This window comes from Neofelis nebulosa, chromosome 13 (genome assembly GCF_028018385.1).
Source record: "Neofelis nebulosa isolate mNeoNeb1 chromosome 13, mNeoNeb1.pri, whole genome shotgun sequence".
Classification (NCBI taxonomy): Eukaryota; Metazoa; Chordata; class Mammalia; order Carnivora; family Felidae; genus Neofelis; species Neofelis nebulosa.
The window spans coordinates 74,948,367-74,968,382 of record NC_080794.1 but is presented as its reverse complement, the minus strand read 5'-3'; positions in this window follow the sequence as shown (position 1 = coordinate 74,968,382).

The window sequence follows — 20,016 nt, the reverse complement described above, 5'->3', positions numbered from 1 at the left end:
AAGAGGAGGGGTTGGCAGCTATTGTTACAATGGTTAGTTCTCGAATGCCTTGTAGCTTTCACCATCTTTCAGTCTGCAGCTGTTCTCTGCAGGAAGACAGGGAAAAAAGATCGTCGTAATGTTATAATGGTGTCAGCTATCGATACTTAGAGCTACATGACTTTGAATACATTTGAATAACGCTTCTATACTCCTCCATCTGTGAAATGGGCATAATAACACCCACCTCGCAGGGCTGCCGCAAAACTTAAAAGAGATGACATTGCACACATCTCCTGCAGCGTCAGTGACCCCGCGGGCTCCTTCTCATCATGTCATCTCTGGGGTATGCATGGTTTCATAGCTAAATGTTAAGGGGTATCGAGAGGATGAGCACTTCAGATCCTTGGGCAAATGTGAGAACAACCCAGCAGCCCTAAGCGAGCTGAGCGCGTCAGCAGCACTCCGCGAAACGTGAGAGTCTAGCCCTCCTCGGCTGTGACTTGCAACACTGTCTTATTCCGCTGGTCATTCCCCCACTCCCAGCTCAGTGCCTGTAAATAGGAGGGATGCAGTTGATATTTGCTGATAAACAAATGAAACAAATCGAGCCTGCTTTTCCAAACAACAGCACAAGAAAAAAAAAAAAATGCTTCAAAGAAGACACCGTGAACAAAAACTAAGATCCTTGAGGACAAGGAGGGTGGCATTCCTTGGTACCCAGTGGCAAATCAGTGTACTTAGTTGACTAACATTCTATCTAAATGGAATAAAATGTCTCAGAGGACCAGGATCCACCTGCACTATAAATACAGACCACTGTGCTACAAGGCCCTGTTCTAAAGAGACCCGCTTAGGATCCTGATCCCTTAAAATAAATATTGTTTAGTCTAACAGGCAGAAATAGAAGCAACCGCAAATGGAAAACTGCAGTCTTCTGGCTCAAAGCGTGGCCCACCCAGCAGCGTGAAGCGCGGGCTCTCCTCGGGCGCCGTCCCCACACCTGCCGGAGCAGAATCTGCATTGTACGCACTGCCCACGTGATTCTCAGGTAGGAGCCGGGCTGGCACTGCTCTTCGAGATTGGCTACTCCTCGTCGGGGGAGTTTTAAGAAAATACCGATGCATGGGTTCCCACCGTCAACAGGGTCATCGGTCTGGAATGCAGCTTGGGCAAAGTGATTGGAAATAAGAAGAAGAATGAGAATTAGAATTCCCCGGGGAGAGCGCTGCACAGACCCGCACGGGGCAGCTCACACAGCGAAAGGGCTCATTTTGCCTCATGGAGGATTATTTCCCTGAGCCCTTCAGGGTGCCTCCTATCTGGCCGTTGGGAAGAAGGCTTGAATGTTATCTGGGAGCCAGGCCCGCACCAGACCAGGCCTCCACCTACCAAGAGAAGAAAGAGTTAACCCCAAATCCAGCCTTCCCTCTCCTGCTTCTATGGGCCCAGCCGCCGCTGAGCCTCAATCACCTTCACCGCAGCGTGTACATCTGGTTCCGTTCCTTGGAAATGTCTCCCCTTCTCATTGCTTCCCTCCCCTCGGGGACAGCTTTCCCCAGTCCTGCCCAGGAGAATGACCTGAGGCCAGGGGATCTAGCCTGGGAATGTCCCCACTGCCTGCTCCACAGTCCAGACCTCCAGGTGGGGTTTCGAAGTGATGACATCAGCCATGGCCGGGGTAGCAAGTTACATCAGAAACACCCCAATCCTCCCGGGAACCTTCCTGGGAACAAGCACAAGGCTCTGGCTAATTTTAAATGTAATTAAAAGATTTTCTTCCTTTCTTTCTTTCAAGGCATGATCAATTTCCACAGCTCCCTCCTCTCAGAATACTGTTCCTCTGAGGTCTTCTTTTTTTAATTTCCAGATTTTTCTCCCCAAATGAGAACACTTACAACAGATGCAAGTCCTTTGCTTATTTGGCCTATGTATCAGCAGACAGTCTTTTTACAATGCAGAAAGGTTTTTAATGGGATGTGGAAAAGGTCTTCTCTCCCAAAACGCTAATAATAAAAAAAAAAAAAAAATCTTTTTTTATTTTCTTCAAATTGCTTTTTATAACCCATCAGCATTTTCAGGGACATAATTAAAACATCAAACAGTTTTCCTGCCGGTTATGCTAAAATTTGAATACTTGAGGCAGCCACTATTATTAGATATTAAAATGGACTTGAGTATTTATTTAAAAGATCCTCTTAAGTAACTATTCATTTGGGTTTGCTCTGTTTAATAAAAAGACAAGCCCCATAATGTGAAAATACCTGTTTCTAATAAAGACCGTAATTGGTAGCAGGAGGATTTTTTTAAATATAAAATATGTATTTTGTTCACTATTTTTCCAGCTTAATGCGACTAATTTCCCCATTCAACTTTATCCCTAAGGAAAACTAGGGAAAGAAAGGCCATCAGCAATACACGAAGCTCAGTAGTTTGCTTTCGTAGGGTGTAATTGCTATCGAGAAGGCTAGTAGCCAGGTAATTTTGGATTAAATGAGTACATAGCCTGAAAAAGGATAAATTAACCTCTGTAGAGCTGAAATTAGATTCCAGTGAGTGACTGTTCTAGCTCAACACACACGGAGTCCAAGGCTGGGGACTATGTCGCCCAGGAGGAAAAGCCAGTTGAAATGCTGACTGCCCGTTCGCGGGTGCAGGGAGGGCAGGGAAGCCAACTCGGGAAGGAACGGATGGGGCAGAAATGGAAACTGAGAGCATTTGTTTCTCTTGCTGTTCCAGGGGTTTGTGGACGCTTTCCAGATAAATAAGAGGTTTCCCTCTTCACAAGACCCCAGCAGGCTTCTCAGAGACGAAAGCAGATCGGGTCAGTTCACTGGACACACGGTTACTGACGGCAGAGGACACGATAAAGCCGTGCCGGACACACAGAGAAGAAGGCTGGAACAAGTGTGTGAATACCACGTGAGAAACAATTCTAATCTCCCTGGGGCTTTTTAACGGCAGTGAGATGGGCGAGCAAATCTAGAATACAAAATTGTGTGCACTGGGGCACCTGGGTGGCTCAGTCCGCTAAGCGTCCGACTCTTGATTTCGGCTCACGTCATGAACCCACGGTTCGTGGATTCGAGCCCTGCATTGGGCTCTGCACAGCCTGCCTGGGATTCTCTCTCTCTCTGTTCCTCCCCTGCTTGTGTTCTCTTTCTCTCTCTCAAAATAAATAAACTTTTTTTAGAAAGATACAAAAAATTGTGTGGGCCAACTGCCTTTTGAACGGCACAGATATTACGAGCTTAGAGCAGGGTCGTCGCTCTGGTTCAGAACAAGACGGAGGGCTTCTCACGGAGGTGGCAGTGGCTGGACCGTGAAAAACACGCTGGCTGGGGAAATCACGTCCTGCTCAATCCTGCCCTTCTCGAAATACCTGCAACACTAGAGTGCGTTGAAACTTCTAGAATTAATTGCATACCTGTGACTCTGCCTACGTGAACTCATATCGGTGGGTTCAGTCCTCACCTTCTTTGTGAGATGGAGACACAATGGCCACGGGACCTGCCCACATGAACTGGATATCAACCCCCTGCAAGGAACTGTTAGATGCTGCTGAGGAACAAAGAGAAAAGAGGTGGCGAAATCAACATTGTCCTCTGGCAATCTACTTAAAGATCAGGAGGTAAACCATCACCGCCAGACAAACCGAACAACTGTAGGAAGGATACAGCAGGTACCAGATGAGAGTCACGGCTGTCCACGCGGTGGGAGGGAAGGATAGATAGTAGTGACCCCTCAGGCCGAGGCAGCTGGGAAGTCTAGCTTAAGAACCTAAGACTTGAACTTAATACGCCGAGTAAAGAACTCTGACCGTAGAACACGGGAGGCAGGGAGGAAAGGAAAATGCATTCCTTGGCTGAGACGTTACTGGCATTTTCAAACCAGAGAACGGATAGTTTCAATAAGGAGGGAGAGATTCCCCCAAGAGAATCTTCCTTCTCCCTCTCTGCTTCCTCTGTCCTTTCGAAGCACATCCCAGTCCCCAGCCCTTATCTAATTTGATGGAGCTGGCCAGTGTTATTTTGGGAGGAACAAGGGCTTGGAAAGACACCGTTGCCAAATTCTCCTTGATGAAAGGCTTTTGTGCTCTCGGCTCCATAACCCCCACCCACTCAGAGGGCTGGCCCAGATCTTCGGGCCCCAAGGTTAAGGACCCTGCTCCGCAGGTGGGGAGCACACCTGGGAATGCCACAGCCCTTCCCGTGGCCTCCCAAATGGAGTCGTTGGTCGTTGATGGATGGTAAACACACAAGAAGGGAGAGAACTCTGTGGAGCCGGTGCCGAGCACATATCTAAAGCCAAAGAATTTTGTTTCACTACCCTCTGTTGAAGTAAAAACAGCTCCAAGAGTATTCCCTGGAGTGTGAAACGGTTCTCTCATCATCCAGGGTTCAAAGACACCGTGAGGCGTGTAGAGTAGCTGAAAGTGTCTGTATGTAATAATGCCTTTATGATGTTGTTTTGTTTCTGGCTTGCCTTTACCTGAATTATCTGAAGACATTGTTTGAGGCTATAAAAAATATGAATAATATTAGGCCTTGAGATCAAAAATCATTTTTTATTTCCACGGTTGTTAGCCGCCAATATCCCACGCACGGCTCTCAATTTCCAAAGCGGCAGTGAAATGCTGGGGAGATCAGGTGAGCTTTTTTTTTTTTTTTCTCTTTTTCTTTTCCTTTCTCTTCTTCTTATTTTTATTTTTGTTATTAGGCACTGGTCTTGATTTTTGAAGCTGCCGAAAGCTGTTGGATACGGCAAAACTAATCAGAGGAAAAACTACCATTTAAACATGAGATAAAAGGGCACTTGGCACAGAAGCATAACGAGATGTCCACCCAATGGGACGAGTGACACACACCTTCCCGGGTGGCCCTGGGGGCTCCAGGAAGCCAGCGTGGCTTGAGAGGTGATGCTACCAATTTCGAGGACCAGCGGGGGCTGCACATTCAGAGAGGGCCTCCCACATGAGGAGAGAACTCTCTGGCCCGCCCTCTGAAGCCACAAACATGCCTCTCTTGCCTCTTTGTCTTACTCTGCTGGTGAAGAACGAAGTCTGAAAAAAACGAAGTAAGAAGTTCCTTTTTGTTTTTTTGGTTTTTGTGGGTGGTGTTTTTTGGTTTTTGTTTTTTTTTTGGCACCTGTTACCTAATCACTGGACAGTCCCCAATACGCGTCCCACCAAGCAAATGAGGTCCAACGCCACGCTGACAGACGTTCACCTCAGGCTGACCTGCTCTCAGGCACGGGCTCCAGGCCCCACCATGTCTAACAGCTAACGCTGGGTGGCTCACATTCCCCATGTTGACACGCGAAGGCAGGGCATCTGGTTTCTGGCATTGCCTAACCCCTAACAAGGTCACAAATTTGGACAAGTCACTACCCCTGCCAGGCCTCAATTTCTTCAGGCTTTCTCCACTCTCCCAAGTTATTAAACCTCAAAATCATCGGTCCGTTGACGCCTCAGTCCTCGCTGGCCGCATTCCCAATGAACTTCTGAGTCACAGAGTCACGGCCTCCAACCACTCGCTCCTTCTCATCCGAGCTGTGCTGCCCTGGTTCCTAACCCATCTCCCTTCACCCTCCCTGCACTCCACCCTGACTCGACTTTCAGACTCACCCCCTTAAACGCTTCAGATTCAGTCTTGACCTTTTCGAAAGCTGTCAGCGGTTCCCCATCGCCTCTCGGCCAATGTCTGCCGGTCACAGTTCTCTACAACCTGCCAGACCTACCTTATTGCCCACTGCTTTCCTAAAGGCACCTGCCCTCCAGCCAAATGGCACATCTTGCTCTTTCCACGCATCTCTATGCTTTGCCCCTCCAGACACCTGCTCGCGCCCGCTCCTCTTCCCGGGATGCCCTCTACCCACTCCACCTCTACCCTCACGCCTGATCTCTGCATATCAAAACTTTTTCTACTGGATTCGTGTGGAAGAAGATGCAGCAGAACTTGATTGGGAGAAAAATGGAAACAATCTGAATGTCTAATTGGACTAAAATGGCCAAATCAATTATGGAACAAGTATGTAATGACTTTGTAAACCATGGCTTTAAAGAATATTTAATGATATGTGAAAACTCGTTATTCTGTTGAGTAGGACCTCAGAAGTATTTATTCAGCATAAGCCCAATTTTGTGAACTCTGTCTGTGTGTGTGCCTGTGTGCCTGTGTGCCTGTGTGTGTGTGTGTGTGTGTGTGTGAATATGTAGACGTGTACGTAGAGAAAAGTCTAGAAGGAATACACCAAAATGTTACTTCTGTTTTCTTCTAGGTGCTGAGACTATGAGCATGTTCATTTTCTTCTATATGCTTTTTAATATTTTCTCATAAATATGTATTGTTTTTAAACTTTAAAGTATAGTAAATAAGCATTAGCCATAAAACAGTAACAAAAGAAATTCTGCCTCGAGTGTCCTCTCACATGTTATTCTGTCCTCAAAGTTCTTTTTTTTTTTTAAAGATGTATTCATTTTTGAGAGACAGAGAGAGACAGCATGAGTGGGGGAGGGGCAGAGAGAGGAAGATACAGAATCCGAAGCAGGCACCAGGCTCTGAGCCATAGAGCCTGGTGCAGGGCTTGAACCCACAAACGGTGAGATCATGAGCTGCTCTGAAGTCAGACGCTTAACCAACTGAGCCACCCAGGTGCCCCATGTCCTCAAAGGTCTTCTTTATTTATTTTTGAGAGAGAGACAGAAAGAGACAGAGCATGAGGAGGGGAGGGGCAGAGAGAGAGGCTGGACACAGAATCCGAAGCAGGCTCCAGGCTCTGAGCTGTCAGCACAGAGCCCGACACGGGGCTTGAACTCACTGACTGTAAGATCATGACCTGAGCCAACGTCGGATGCCCAACTGACGGAGCCGCCCAGGTGCCCCTCAAAGATCATGACGGTGTGCTTCATCCCCCCCGAACCACAGACCTCCACCAATCGGATGTAACTTTTTCTGCATGTGAGCCCCTGACATGCACACGGCCGATTCGGCTTCGTGTCGGAGTTACCGTGTGTATCCTTCATCCCTCCCCTTTGGCTGTAAACTGCCTGGGAGTAAGGACTCTGTCACGTTGGGCTCCTCTCTCAGTCCAGATACACGGCGGAGCCTCCATGAGTGCTTTCCACTTGAATTGGCCACACTCGGGCTCTGGGTCCAAAAGGGTCACTGACAGGGTAGACACTTCGACATCAGCCACCCTGGACATTTCAGCACATCTTTTCTGTAGCTCTGCGGGGAACTGGTTTGAAGAAAAGTAGCTCAAAAACAAAACAAAACAAAACAAAAAGCGAACCCTTATGTATTCATTTCTTCAGAAAAGAAAAGGACACCAACTCCAGCTCACCTCTGGTCTCGTTAACTAGCTCAAGAGACACTCGGAAGCACTGATCCTGGAATACAAAGGCCACGTTCAAGGTTCCCTAGTGACTGTCCCTAAAAACACAGAGCATTCTCATTCCTGAAAACCTAGTTACTAGATGTGCAGTCATTACTCAAATTTTTTACTTCTTGGTTCCTGAGCTAGGAAGTGTTAGCTACTATAGATTGAAACCCATATGGCCAGTAATTTCACACTGATCTCTAGTAAGAGGCTTTCCCAAGAGTTGTCATCAACCTGGACCTCAATCCATGATTCCACAGAGGCACAGAGCCTCAACTACAAAGACTTCCTCTTCTGGCCCCCAGAGGTCTTGCCAACAGGAGTTATTTGCAGCTGCCATCATTTTGCTCTCCCTCACCAAGCCAGAGAAACGCAATTCTCCGATCTAGGTACAAGGGATGGATGGAAATTACCCAGTTAGGCAGTGGAAACTGGGAGAGTGGGATGTATTCATTGCTTTTGAGGAGAATCAATATATGAAGGAATGATTCAAAAGTTACCACAAACCAACCCCCAAGTGTATCCCACTTCTCTGAGTTCTCTTCATCCTTCAAATCCTGCTCAATACCAGCCCTAAAGGAGACCATCTGAGACTATCCATCCACAATCGTTTCCTTGTCTGAACCCCCACAGCCTACTCAATACCCACCTCATGAAGTTTGAGGAAAATCATCGACAAGGTAAATAGAGCATCCAACACAGAGATGAATACTTATGTAGTAGCCGTTTGATCATTATCATCAATGAGCCATCATAGAGTTTTTATTAATGTTCCTCTGTTCAATTTCATGTCAGCTCCTTGAAGATGGGAATCGTGTCTTCGGACGTAAAGCTTTAACCGTTCATCTTTGCTGGGAAATGGATTATTCCAGATCTCAGGAATTTCCTGGATAGCTGAGAGCTCAGCTCTTTGAGTATGACACGGAGATATTCTTAGAGGCTACCATTCAGACCACTGTCCTACAACCTCCCCCCCTTGAACCCTCACGCAGAGCAGAGTCCAAGGGGTTGCAGTCAGCGTCTTGGGGAACCGCTAAGGTGGGCAAGGTTTTCCGTATTCCTTACCACAGGACAATCCCACGTCTCCCCCTTCTTCGCTGGCTTCTGCCTCTGCTGTTTGGGAGTCTGTTCTTTGTCCCCTCAGCCTCACCTCTAAGCCCCCCATTGTCTATGTGATTGTTCCGATGCTGCCACTATCTTTTTACTTCGCTCTGCCCTCATTCTTTTCCCTTTTGCCTCCTCTCAACCATCTTGGCTCTTGTGTGGAAATGGGTGGCCTCGCTAGGCATTGCCCGATGCTCCTCTCAGGCCCCAGCATCTGGGGCCCTCCCTGCCTGGGTCCAGACGTTACCACTGCCACTTTCACTCCCTAAGGAGGCTCCCTTTCTCATTACATCCAGGCCAGCTATCATTCTGGATGATGAAAATGAACCCTAAGATCACAGAGGCTTTTACCCTCCTTCTAAACGACCTCCTGTTTCTGATAGAGAGTTAAAGATGTTCGCTTGTCAATAAAAACTGGCTGAGTCACGAAGTAGTCCCTGAACAAGAAGCTACAGGCTCGGGGCTGTGTTCAGCCTCAGCCGAGAAAAGGACGAGTGGGAGCCACAGAAACTTCCCAAAGCCATCCAAGTGTCTGCTGAGTTTTGAGAGGAATAGAAAGTTTTAGGTGAGTTAGTTTTGATTTTTGTAATTTCCTGAAGACATTTGACATCAGAAGCTTCTAGGGGCTCCAGACATCCTGGTCTCTGTGGCATGACCCAGCGTGTGGCAAGCCGCGGGGAGAAGAGACACCGCCTCATTCCGCAGCCCTCTGCAGATAATTAGCACGGCTGAGGAGCAAACAAATTCATGCCTCCTGCTCTGTCTACGCAGCTCTCGTTGAGGTCTGGAAGAGAGGGACTTTTCTCTCCTCATCCAAGGCACGTGGAGGTGACTGGGGAGAGCCGCGCGGAAGATGAAAACGCTGTCGCGCGAAGCAACACGGCGACACAGTCTGTGAACTTCTTCTGATTTGCAAATGAAATTTTTCCCACAGACAATGCAGGCAGCACCAACTCTGATTGAAGACACAACTCATGAAAGTCTCCAAGTCAGAGTCGGAAAAACCTCCAGCCACTGAAGGCAGAAGGCAGCGCTGGAAATAACGAACCACATTAACTAAGAAGTCGCAAGAGCCATCTCTATTAGACAGCTGCGCGGGTCACAAGGAAACCAGACAGGAGACATCAAGAGGAAACGCAGGCTCCCCGGGATAATTGCAGTGCAATTAATGCAGGGTGAGTCACTGCCCTTGGTGCAAGTGGGATCCTGCTGCTGCAAAGACCAGAGGCTCGCAGACCAGCCATGCCCCTTCCTCACCCTCTGTGGAACCCGAGGAAACCTCCTCGGGAAACCGGTCAATAAGATGACATCGTCATTTAAAAACTCAACGGCACGGGGCACCCGAGTGGCTCAGTCGGTTAAGCGTCCGACTTCGGCTCGGGTCATGATCTCGCGGCTCGTGAGTTGGAGCCCCGCGTCGGGCTCCGTGCTGACAGCTCGGAGCCTGGAGCCCGCTTTGGATTCTGTGTCTCCCTCTGTCTGCCCCTTGGCCGCTTGTACTCTGTCTCTTGCATTGCCTCAAAAATAAACAAACATTAAAAAAATTTTTTTCTTTGAAATCAACTGCAGAATCCACAAATATCAACACAGAAAGTGCATCCTCTAGAAACCTGGAAATGGGTTTAAAAAGACACCTGTCTCAGTTTGTAGGTCCATCAGATCTCTTACAGTAACTCAAGGGGACAGCCAGTTACCAAGAGAGAAGAAAAAGGGAGGATAAGGTGACGCTGAGAGGCACTGAGCAGCTACCAGGTACTGGGTGCTGGGTGTGACAGTTGCCTCCTCTTTACCCTATGGGCTAATTCTTAAGTTTATTTATTTATTGGGGGGAGGGAGTGGAGGGGCAGAGAGAGAGAGAGGGAGAGAGAAAAATCCCAAGCAGGCTCCACACTGTCAGTGCAGAGCCCAACGCAGGGCTCAAACTCATGAACCCGTGAGATCATGACCGGAGCCAAAATCAAGAGCTGGAAGCCTAACCCAATGAACCAGCCAGATGCCCCATGGGCTCATCTTTCTATCCCCATTTCATAGATCTGGAAATTGAGTGGCAGAGAGTAAAGAAAAGAGAATTAAGGGGAAAATACAAGAAAGCAGAGGTAGAGGTTGAGAGTGGAGAGTGAGAGGAGAAAGAACATGAGTTTATCAGTGAACAATCCCCCACGTTCTCCTCTCGTCTCCCTGCCCCTTGGCCCTTTCCCTCTTGAAATACTAGATCTCACGCAAGACAGAGATGACCGTGTTATAAAAATACCAAAGGGCTCTTTCGAGAGGCACGTGCAAGACGCATGCAGGACTGAGCAACATGTCAGGCCTACGTGAGCACACAGCACATGCACCAAACCAGAGGGAGAATAGCAGTGCTCGTGCTCAGGGCGTGGGGTACATCTCTCAACTGGGGAACGTGTTACAAATGCAGACTCAGATCAGCAGGCGATTCCGATGAGGGGGGGTGGCCGTAAACTACGCTTTCAAAAAATACAATGGCGGGAGTTTAAGTTTTTGAATTAAAAGTCTGCCAGGTGGTGCTAGGGGGAGCATTTCTCCACCCCCACCCCCACCCCCATCTAGGAGTGCCTGTAGAATCTGAGAACTTTCTGGGGTGCAGAAGGGCAGAAGCAGCTTGGTCAAGTGCCCTGACTGCCTCCCCTGTCATCTCAACAGCCCTGCGGGAAAGCAAATTAGCAGGGACTTTTTTAGTTGCACCCAGTGCTCTCTTGGTGCTGGCTGGTACCTGCTCACAAAAGCCAATTGTGAACCATTCAGAAACTGGCAAGCTGCTGGCTAGACCCCGGCAGCTTAAAATCTGCCACCACGGGAGCATTTACACCACGGTAATTGGCCAACAGTAAAAATCAATTTTCTTTTTCTCTTTTCTCCATAGACAGCCAGATTACCAGCACACCACTGGGTGCAAGTGACAGAAAGGCTACTCAGACCAGTTTAAGTAAGAAGGGATGTTTCTTTGTTGTTATTACAAGGAAGTCCGGAGGGTAGAATTGCCTTTAGAGCTAGCTGGATCTGAAAGCTTAAAAGATACTGTTAAATCTTTGTGTCCTCATCTTTTGGCTGTTTTTCTCTGGGTTGGTTTTGATGTACAGACTTCCTTCAGGTGGCAAGGAACATGACAGCTACCGGCCTCGGATTCACCTCCACCCAATTTACAAAACCCAAAGGAAAGAGATTATCCTCCTACCGGCTCTACAGAGAAGTCCTGAAAGGATCCTGATCGGCTTTGGGTCACATGGCCATCATTGAACCAATCACTGAGACGAGGGAGAAGGAGGACTCCAACTGACCAGTAAGGATCATGTGACCTGCCCGATGCTGGGGATGTAGCCACCTACCATGGTTGACGTTCGGAGTTTGTTTTAAAACCTAGGTGAGGTTGGGGCGCCTGGGTGGCACAGTCGGTTAAGTGTCCGACTTCAGCCAGGTCACGATCTCGCGGTCCGTGAGTTCGAGTCCCGCGTCAGGCTCTGGGCCGACGGCTCGGAGCCTGGAGCCTGTTTCCGATTCTGTGTCTCCCTCTCTCTCTGCCCCTCCCCCGTTCGTGCTCTGTCTCTCTCTGTCCCAAAAATAAAAAATAAAAAACATTAAAAAAAAAAAAAAACCTAGGTGAGGCAATGGACAAGGCCTTCTGAAATTAAAGATTTTGCTCTGCCTATCAGTGCATTGGATAGCAGGAAGGATTTCGGAAGTCAGTGGAAATCAGGCGGTGAGGAAATCTCACGTGAAAAGACTCAATAATTGTCAAAGTGATCAGATAGGGAAATGGTAAGCTAAGGTGTCAGAGACAGAAAGCCCCATGAGTTGTTGTCAGGACTAGGTGGGATCTATGTAAACAGAGACAGGCAGATGCAGGGCATGTTGCAAATGCTCCCTAAATGGAAGTCGCCATTTATTATTATTATCTCTATATATGTAGCTTCAGGTTCCTCACCTATAAATAGTAACGATAGGGGCGCCTGGGTGGCTCAGTCGGTTAAGCCTCCGACTTCCACCCAGGTGACGATCTCGCGGTTCGTGAGTTCGAGCCCCCTGTCGGGCTCTGTGTTGACAGCTCGGAGCCTGGAGCCTGCTTCGGATTCTGTGTCTCCCTCTCTCTCTGTCCCTCCCCTGCTCGTGTGCTCTCGCTCTCTCTCTCTCTCTCTCTCTCAAAAATAAATAAACATTAAAAAAAATTAAATAGTAACGATAATAAGATCCACTTTGTGGGGTTGCTATGAGGTTAGGAGATTCTGTAGTACAGGCCTGACTTAGCATGGCTACTCCATATAAATCGCAACTGTCCCTATCAGGTGGAAACATTATTTTCCAAGACTCCCTTGCTCGTGTTCCAGCTCCTTCTTTGAATCATCAGTATAAACACTTGACATCCTTCCTTTCCTCTGAGCACATTAAGAAATAGTCAGGGAAATAAGACAACCATTTTGTCTCCAAAAAGAACATTCTGGAAATGTGTTTCTCTGGCAGTTTTTCCAGAGCAGGTCGATTTGGTTGAAGGGAAGTCAGATGTTAGCAAATATTTTCTCTCATGCTGATTTCCTGAGAAAATTGTACAAGTTACTGAAAGGTTAAAAAAAAAATCCTCCAACCTCAAAAAAGACATGGAAGGGGGTATCACTGAAGTACACAAGATCTTTAGCAGAGTGGATAATATCAATGCATGTTGCTACTTTTGATACTGCCTCTATGACAGGAGTGGGGGCAGAAGAGGAAGTTCAAAAAAAACAAATTCAGAAGAGATAGATGGGAAGAGCTTTGTCACTCAAAGAATAATAAATGTTTGCAATGGCCTACTGGGCAAGGCTGTTGAGGTAAAGACAGTGGGTTTGTTCAAGTAGCAATTAGATGCTATCCTGGGGGAAAGACCGTATTACAAGAGAGAAGCATCAATGTGCTGAATGGCTTTTCACGCTCCTAACACTGCCTATGTTCTTTTCGTACTCTTAAGGGTCTGCAGTCCCAGCAGAATATGTGAGCACAGAAATTAGGCCCAGCGGTATGCCCTGGGAAACTGGGCCAAGAGAAATAATGCTGTTCAGGCAGGACCACGATTTGCAATGTTCGGCTATAGCATTCATTTCATTTCCATTGTTTCTTAGGTCTTGGGAAACACAGATGATGTGAGGGCAGAGAGTGGGAGACAGTCGGGTCCTCCGGTCCCCACTAGTTATACTCTGCTGGGCCCAATTATGCCACACGAAGCCTGCTCCCTTCCTGCGTTGCGGAATTCAATGTCATCTGCAAATGGCACGTTAAAGTACATGATGCTTCTAAATAAGAAGGGCCCTTCGCCAAAGCACAGAGCTTTTCTTCTTGGAAGTCCATCGTCACCTTTGCCTTTCTCGCTCTCTGGAAACTTTATACCTGCACCATGTTCCCAACATGGGGAAAAGTCAGCATTTTCAGATATTTCTCGAGGTACAATGTCTGCACTCTGCTGGACGGTAGTATTGCACATTTCTCCTTTTAAGTTCTCTTAAGTTTTGTGTCAAAGACGTGATTTAAGTTTGTGGTCTAATTTCTTTACTTCACCATAAAGATAAAGTATTTGCAGACTGGCCTCCCAACTCTCGCTCCCAAGTCCCATTTAAAAGGAACAGGCAGACACACATAGAATCTTGAACATAAAAGGAAAGGGGCCATTGAGAAGGAACAAACATTTGAGAGGTGCTCATCTTAAGCACGAGGGCTAAAACTAAAGGAACCAACTCAGGCACCAGAAAAAGATCCAGTTAAGATCTCAAAAAAAAAAAAAAAAAAAAAAGAATCCCATAAAAGTCTTGGAAATTAAAATTTTGGCCACAAAAACATTACGAGGTGGGCTTGGAAAACAGCATGAAATAGCTGAAGAGCAATTTAATCATGTAGAAAACTGAGTTGAGGCATTTGTGCAAAATATAATTTAAAACAACAGTAAGATTAAAATAGAACAAAAACAGTTGAGATGTGGAGTCTAGATTCTGTTTTTCCAACATTCAACTAAAAGAATTTTTAGTTGGGGGCGCCAGGGTGGTTCAGTCAGTTAAGCATTTGACTTCAGCTCAGGTCATTCTTTCACCGTTTGTGGGTTCAAGCCCCGCTTTGGGCTCTGTGCTGACAGCTAGGAGCCTGGAGCCTGTTTCAGTTTCTGTGTCTCCCTCTCACTCTCTGCCCCTCCCCTACTCACTCTCTGTCTTTCTCTCTCAAAAATAAAATAAAAACATTAAAGTTTTTTTTTTTTTTTTTTTAAATTTCTAGTTGGAGGACACCTGAATGGCTCAGTCAGTTGAGTATCCCACTTCAGCTCAGGTCATGAGCTCACAATTGGCAAGTTCAAGTCCTGCAACTGGGCTCTCTGTTGTCAGCATGGAGCCTGCTTTGGATCCTCTGTCCCCCCTCTCTCTGCCCCTCCCTCCCCTCTCAAAAATAAGTAAACATTTAAAAAAATTTTTCTAGGGGCGCCTGGGTGGCGCAGTCGGTTAAGCGTCCGACTTCAGCCAGGTCACGATCTCGCGGTCCGTGAGTTCGAGCCCCGCGTCGGGCTCTGGGCCGACGGCTCGGAGCCTGGAGCCTGTTTCCGATTCTGCGTCTCCCTCTCTCTCTGACCCTCCCCTGTGTCTCCCTCTCTCTCTGCCCCTCCCCGTTCATGCTCTGTCTCTCTCTGTCCCAAAAATAAATAAAAAATGTTGAAAAAAAAAAATTAAAAAAAAAAATTTTTCTAGTTGGAAAGAATGAAGGAAACAGAGCAGAGAAAACAAATTGTTTTCTTTTAATAGAAAAAATAATTTTATAGAGCTGATCATTCATAGTGATGGAACCACTAAGTTCCTAGAAAAGTAAGATGACTTTGAGCTAAACATACCATGTAAAACTTCATAAAACTGAGGCTAGAGTGGGGGCGGGGGAATTCTATAAGGTTTCCAGGCAGAAAATAATCATTCATTTACAAAAAATAATAATAAAATTGGAATCAGACTTCTCAATAGCATACTGATAGAAAAACAGTAAAGCAATATGTTCAAAAGTGTTAGAAAGTAATTTTTCACCTGTAAAATCATATCCATTCAAATTACATTCAAATGGGAGGACAAAATAAATATTATTTTGACAATCAGAAAATCACAAACTTTACCATGTTTATATTCTCTGAAATAATTACTTAGAAAAAGCAAAACAAGAAAGGAGTGGATGAGGAATTCAAGACGGAGTTTTACTTAATGTATAGTTAAATGCAAATAATTTTGACGCATAAATAAATGTATAAAATTAATATTCGGAAAATTTCAAATGATGTCAACATGAGAACATGAGAAGATGGGGAGGCGGGAAAGTAAAAGCAAGCTAGAATTTATTGTGTGTGTGTGTGTGTGTGTGTGTACGCACATGCATGTAATCTAGACATTAACAGAAAAGTAAAAGAAAAAGTATGTGTTGAAAGTGTATGGGGAAAACCTCTGGTAATGGCAGAGTACCTCCTATTAGTACAAACCTCCTTCAGGTACCAACTATAATATATATATATATATATATTAAAGGACATGAAGAATAACCAAAACCAGGCAGGAATTGGAAGAGAGTCAATTCTTGGGAGAAGGAAGCAGCAATGAGTGAATTTCTCATTTTTAGAGCTTTTCACCTGAGGACAGATGGTAAGGCAACTAACTAAATCTTGGATAGAAACCCACAGTCTTGCAGGCTTGAGGATCCACAAGACAGAATTTGTGATGACCACAGGAACTAAAGAGTGAGAGAAAAAGTCAGAAAGGAGAGAATCAGAGAAGGGGAGCCTCCATTTCATAAATGAATTGTGCTAACTCCTGAATTATGCTGGTGTGAGGCCAACTTCAAGAGGTCCAGCTAAGCCAACAACCATAGAAGACTCAGAATGTGAAGTTTGAGTCTGATTGAGTTAAATGACAGCTAAAGCAAAAATATCTATACTCTTCAGAAGATTGTAACAGAATCTTTTAAGTTCTTTAAGATGTATCATTCAAAATGTCCAGGACACTATCCAAAATTACTAGTCATGGGAAGAAGCAGGAAATTATGACTCATCCCCAAAAGAAAAGGCAATCATTGGAGACTTCTTGCAAGATGAACCAGATGTAGAAATTAGCAGGCAAAGATATTAAAGTAACTAATGCAAGTAGGAATATGAAGCTCATATGAATTCGAACAAGCAAAAGGAAGAAATCTCAGCAGAGAAATAAAAACTATTTTAAAAAAAGAATAAAAATTCTGTAACTAAAAAAACAACCTAAAATATTTAAAAATAGATTTAATGGCAGGTTGGATATTTGGATATTTTAATAAGTAAACTAAAGATAGAGCAAAGAAATGATCCAATAAAAAGCAAAGAATTATTTTTTATTTTTTAATTAAAAAAAATTTTTTTTTGCCATTTATTTATTTTTGAGAGACAGAGCATGAGCAGGGGAGGAAGAGAGAGAGGGAGACACAGAATCCGAAGCAGGTTCCGGGCTCTGAGCTGTCAGCACAGAGCCTGATGTGGGGCTCAGACCCACGAATCATGAGATCATGACCCAAGCTGAAGTTGGATGCTTAACTGACTGAGCCACCCAGGTGCTCCCAGAATAATTTTGTTAATGAAAAGAACTACAGTGATCTGTGAGAGAATATCAAATATCATGTAATTGAAATCTAAGAAGGAATAACTACACAGAGGATCCTGGGAAAATGGCAGAGGAGGAAACACAAAAATCTTCCTACTAGACAACAATCACAGTGGCAGAATCTATCTGATGTAACTATTTTGTTTGTTAATTTTTAAAATATTTTTTAATGTTTATTTTTGAGAGAGAGACAGAGCACAAGCAGGGGAGGGGCAGACAGAGAGGAAGACACAGAATTTGAAGCAGGCTTCAGGCTCCGAGCTGTCAGCACAGAGCCTGACGAGGGGCTCAAATCCACAAACCATGAGATCATTACCTGAGCCCAAGTCAGATGCTTAACCAACTGAGCAACCAAGTGCCCCTGATGTAACTATTTTGTAACTCTGGAGTCTATTGAAGCCTTGCACAATAAATTTGGTTAATTTCAGCCAATTCAGCTCTTGGCACAGCAGCAGCTACCCATTCCCCATCCCCAGCCAGGTGGAAGGCAGATGTGCACATATTCCTAGAGCAGCTTGCACACAGCTTGCAGAAGCCAGGGTGGGTAAAAAGGACCCTGTTTTCAGAATATCAGATCTGTGTTCTGATTGCTGATTGCTGCTTTTGATCTCTGAGGTGCACAAAATTGGACAGCAATTGTTGTTGAACTTCTCTTCATTGTTGCAAGTCCCCCTTTGATGGAAGTGACTTTCAGAGGATTTAAAGGCCCAGCAACCTGAGTGGCATCATATTTCTCATCAGCACACTAGATACCAGGAGATGATGCCTTTGAAATTATTTTGTTCATATCTTTTTATACCCAGCCAAACTGTCATTAAAGTGTTGAGTGGTAGAATAAAGCCATTTTCAAATAAACAAGGACTTGAAATTTTCACCTCTTACAGTAATTCTTTGAAACTACTTGAGGTTGTACCCTAATAAACAACAGAATAAACCAAAAAAGAGGAAAATATAGAATCCAGGAAGGGTGGAACCAACCTAAAATGGCAATGTTTATTTGTTTATTTTTTGAAAGAGAGAGAACTAGTGAGAGAGGGGCAGAGAAAGTGGGAGAGAGAAAATCCCAAGCAGGCTCCACACTGTTAGTGCAGAGCCCAGTGTGAGGCTTGATCCCATGAACTGTGAGATCATGATCTGAGCCAAAATCAGAAGTCAGATTCTTAAACAACAGAGCCACTCAAGCGCCCCAGTTATACTCCGATCTTATAGAGCTATAAGCTTATGTTAGTAGACTCACAGAGGATTCAGGAAGGATATATTTGAGAAGAGAAAGAGGAAGGAAGAAAATTTGGAAGAGTTTAAGAATGTGATTTTAAAAACAATTCATGAAAAAGAGAAATGTTATTAGAAATGACTCAATATGAACACAAAATTTACAATAGATACAAAAATGGTGAAACAAAAACATATTTTTTAAAAATACTCAATTTTGCCATTATTAAATTATTACTTTATGAATTTTGGCCAATCAGCTTAATAAAAATTATATATTGATCATATTGGTGCTAGTGAGAATGCAATTAAATGGGCACTCTCATGAGCTATTGGTGTCTTTTTTATCCCCCAGTTTTAGTGTCTTTTGTTTTTTAATGTTTATTTTTATTGTTTTATTTTTGAGAGAGACAGACAGAGCGTGAATGGGGGAAGGGCAGAGAGAGAGGACACAGAATCCACAGTAGGCTCCAGGCCCTGAGCTGTTAGCACAGAGCCTGACGCGGGGCTTGAACCCACACACCGCAAGATCATGACTTGAGCCAAAGTTGGTCGCTTAACCGACTAAACCACCCAGGTGCCCCTTGGTGTCTTTTTGAAAGGCAATTTGGCAATAGTGATGAAAAAGTTTTAAATGCACTCAAGTAGCCACTTCTGCAAATCTAGGATAAGGAACCACTTGAATGTATGTCAGGGCATGAAGGTGTTTATCAGAGCATGGTTTGCAATAGCAAACATATAAAATGGTAACAACTTCAATGTCAATGTATGGCACTCCATGAATAAATCATAGCATGTCCACATTGAGGAGTACTATGAAGCCACTTAAAAAAATATATGTACACATGTGAAAAATTTCAAGCAATACTGTTAAATGAAAAACAGACAGGGGTGCCTGGGTGGCTCAGTTGGTTGAGTGTCTGACTTCAGCTCAGGCCATGATCTTACAGTCCATGGGTTCGAGCCCCACGTCGGGCTCTGTGCTGACTGCTCAGAGCCGGGAGCCTGCTTCGGATTCTGTGTCTCCCCATCTCTCTCTGCCCCTCCCCTGCTCATGCTCTGTCTCTGTCTCAAAAATAAAATAAAAACATTAGAAAGAAAAAAAAGAATTAAATGAAAAACAGACAGCAAAACTAGATGAATATATAAAAATATGTTTATCTGAAACAAAAGCCTAGATATACGTTTAAATACATACAAATGAAGAAAAGTGGCCTCTAGGGAGGGGAATAGGATTGGGAATGGGTGGGGGGTGCCTGGGTGACTCAGTCTATTAAACGTCTGATTTTTGATTTTGGCTCAGGTAGTGATCTCACGGTTGTGAGATCGAGGCCCGCCTCCAAATCTGTGCTGGGCTTGGAATCTGCTTAAGATTCTCTCTCTCCCTTTTCCTTCTCCCTTCCCCCCACCTCCACTTATGCTCTCACTCTCTCAAAAAGGGGGGGAAAAAAAAGGATTGGGAATGAAGGGAAGGTAATGAGAAGTTTAATACATTGTTATATATTCTTTGATTAATTGACTTTTAGAAGATAAAATATTCATGTATAATTTTTAAATGAATAAATTCCCCCAAATAAAATCAATATATTCTTAGGCTAAAAAATAGAGACCTAAGACAAAGAAGGTGATTGTCCTACTCTATCCTCTAGGCTGTGTATGTCAGCATAGTCTAACAATAAATGCTGAGGACCAACCATAATTGAAGAGGGCCATGCAAAAATTG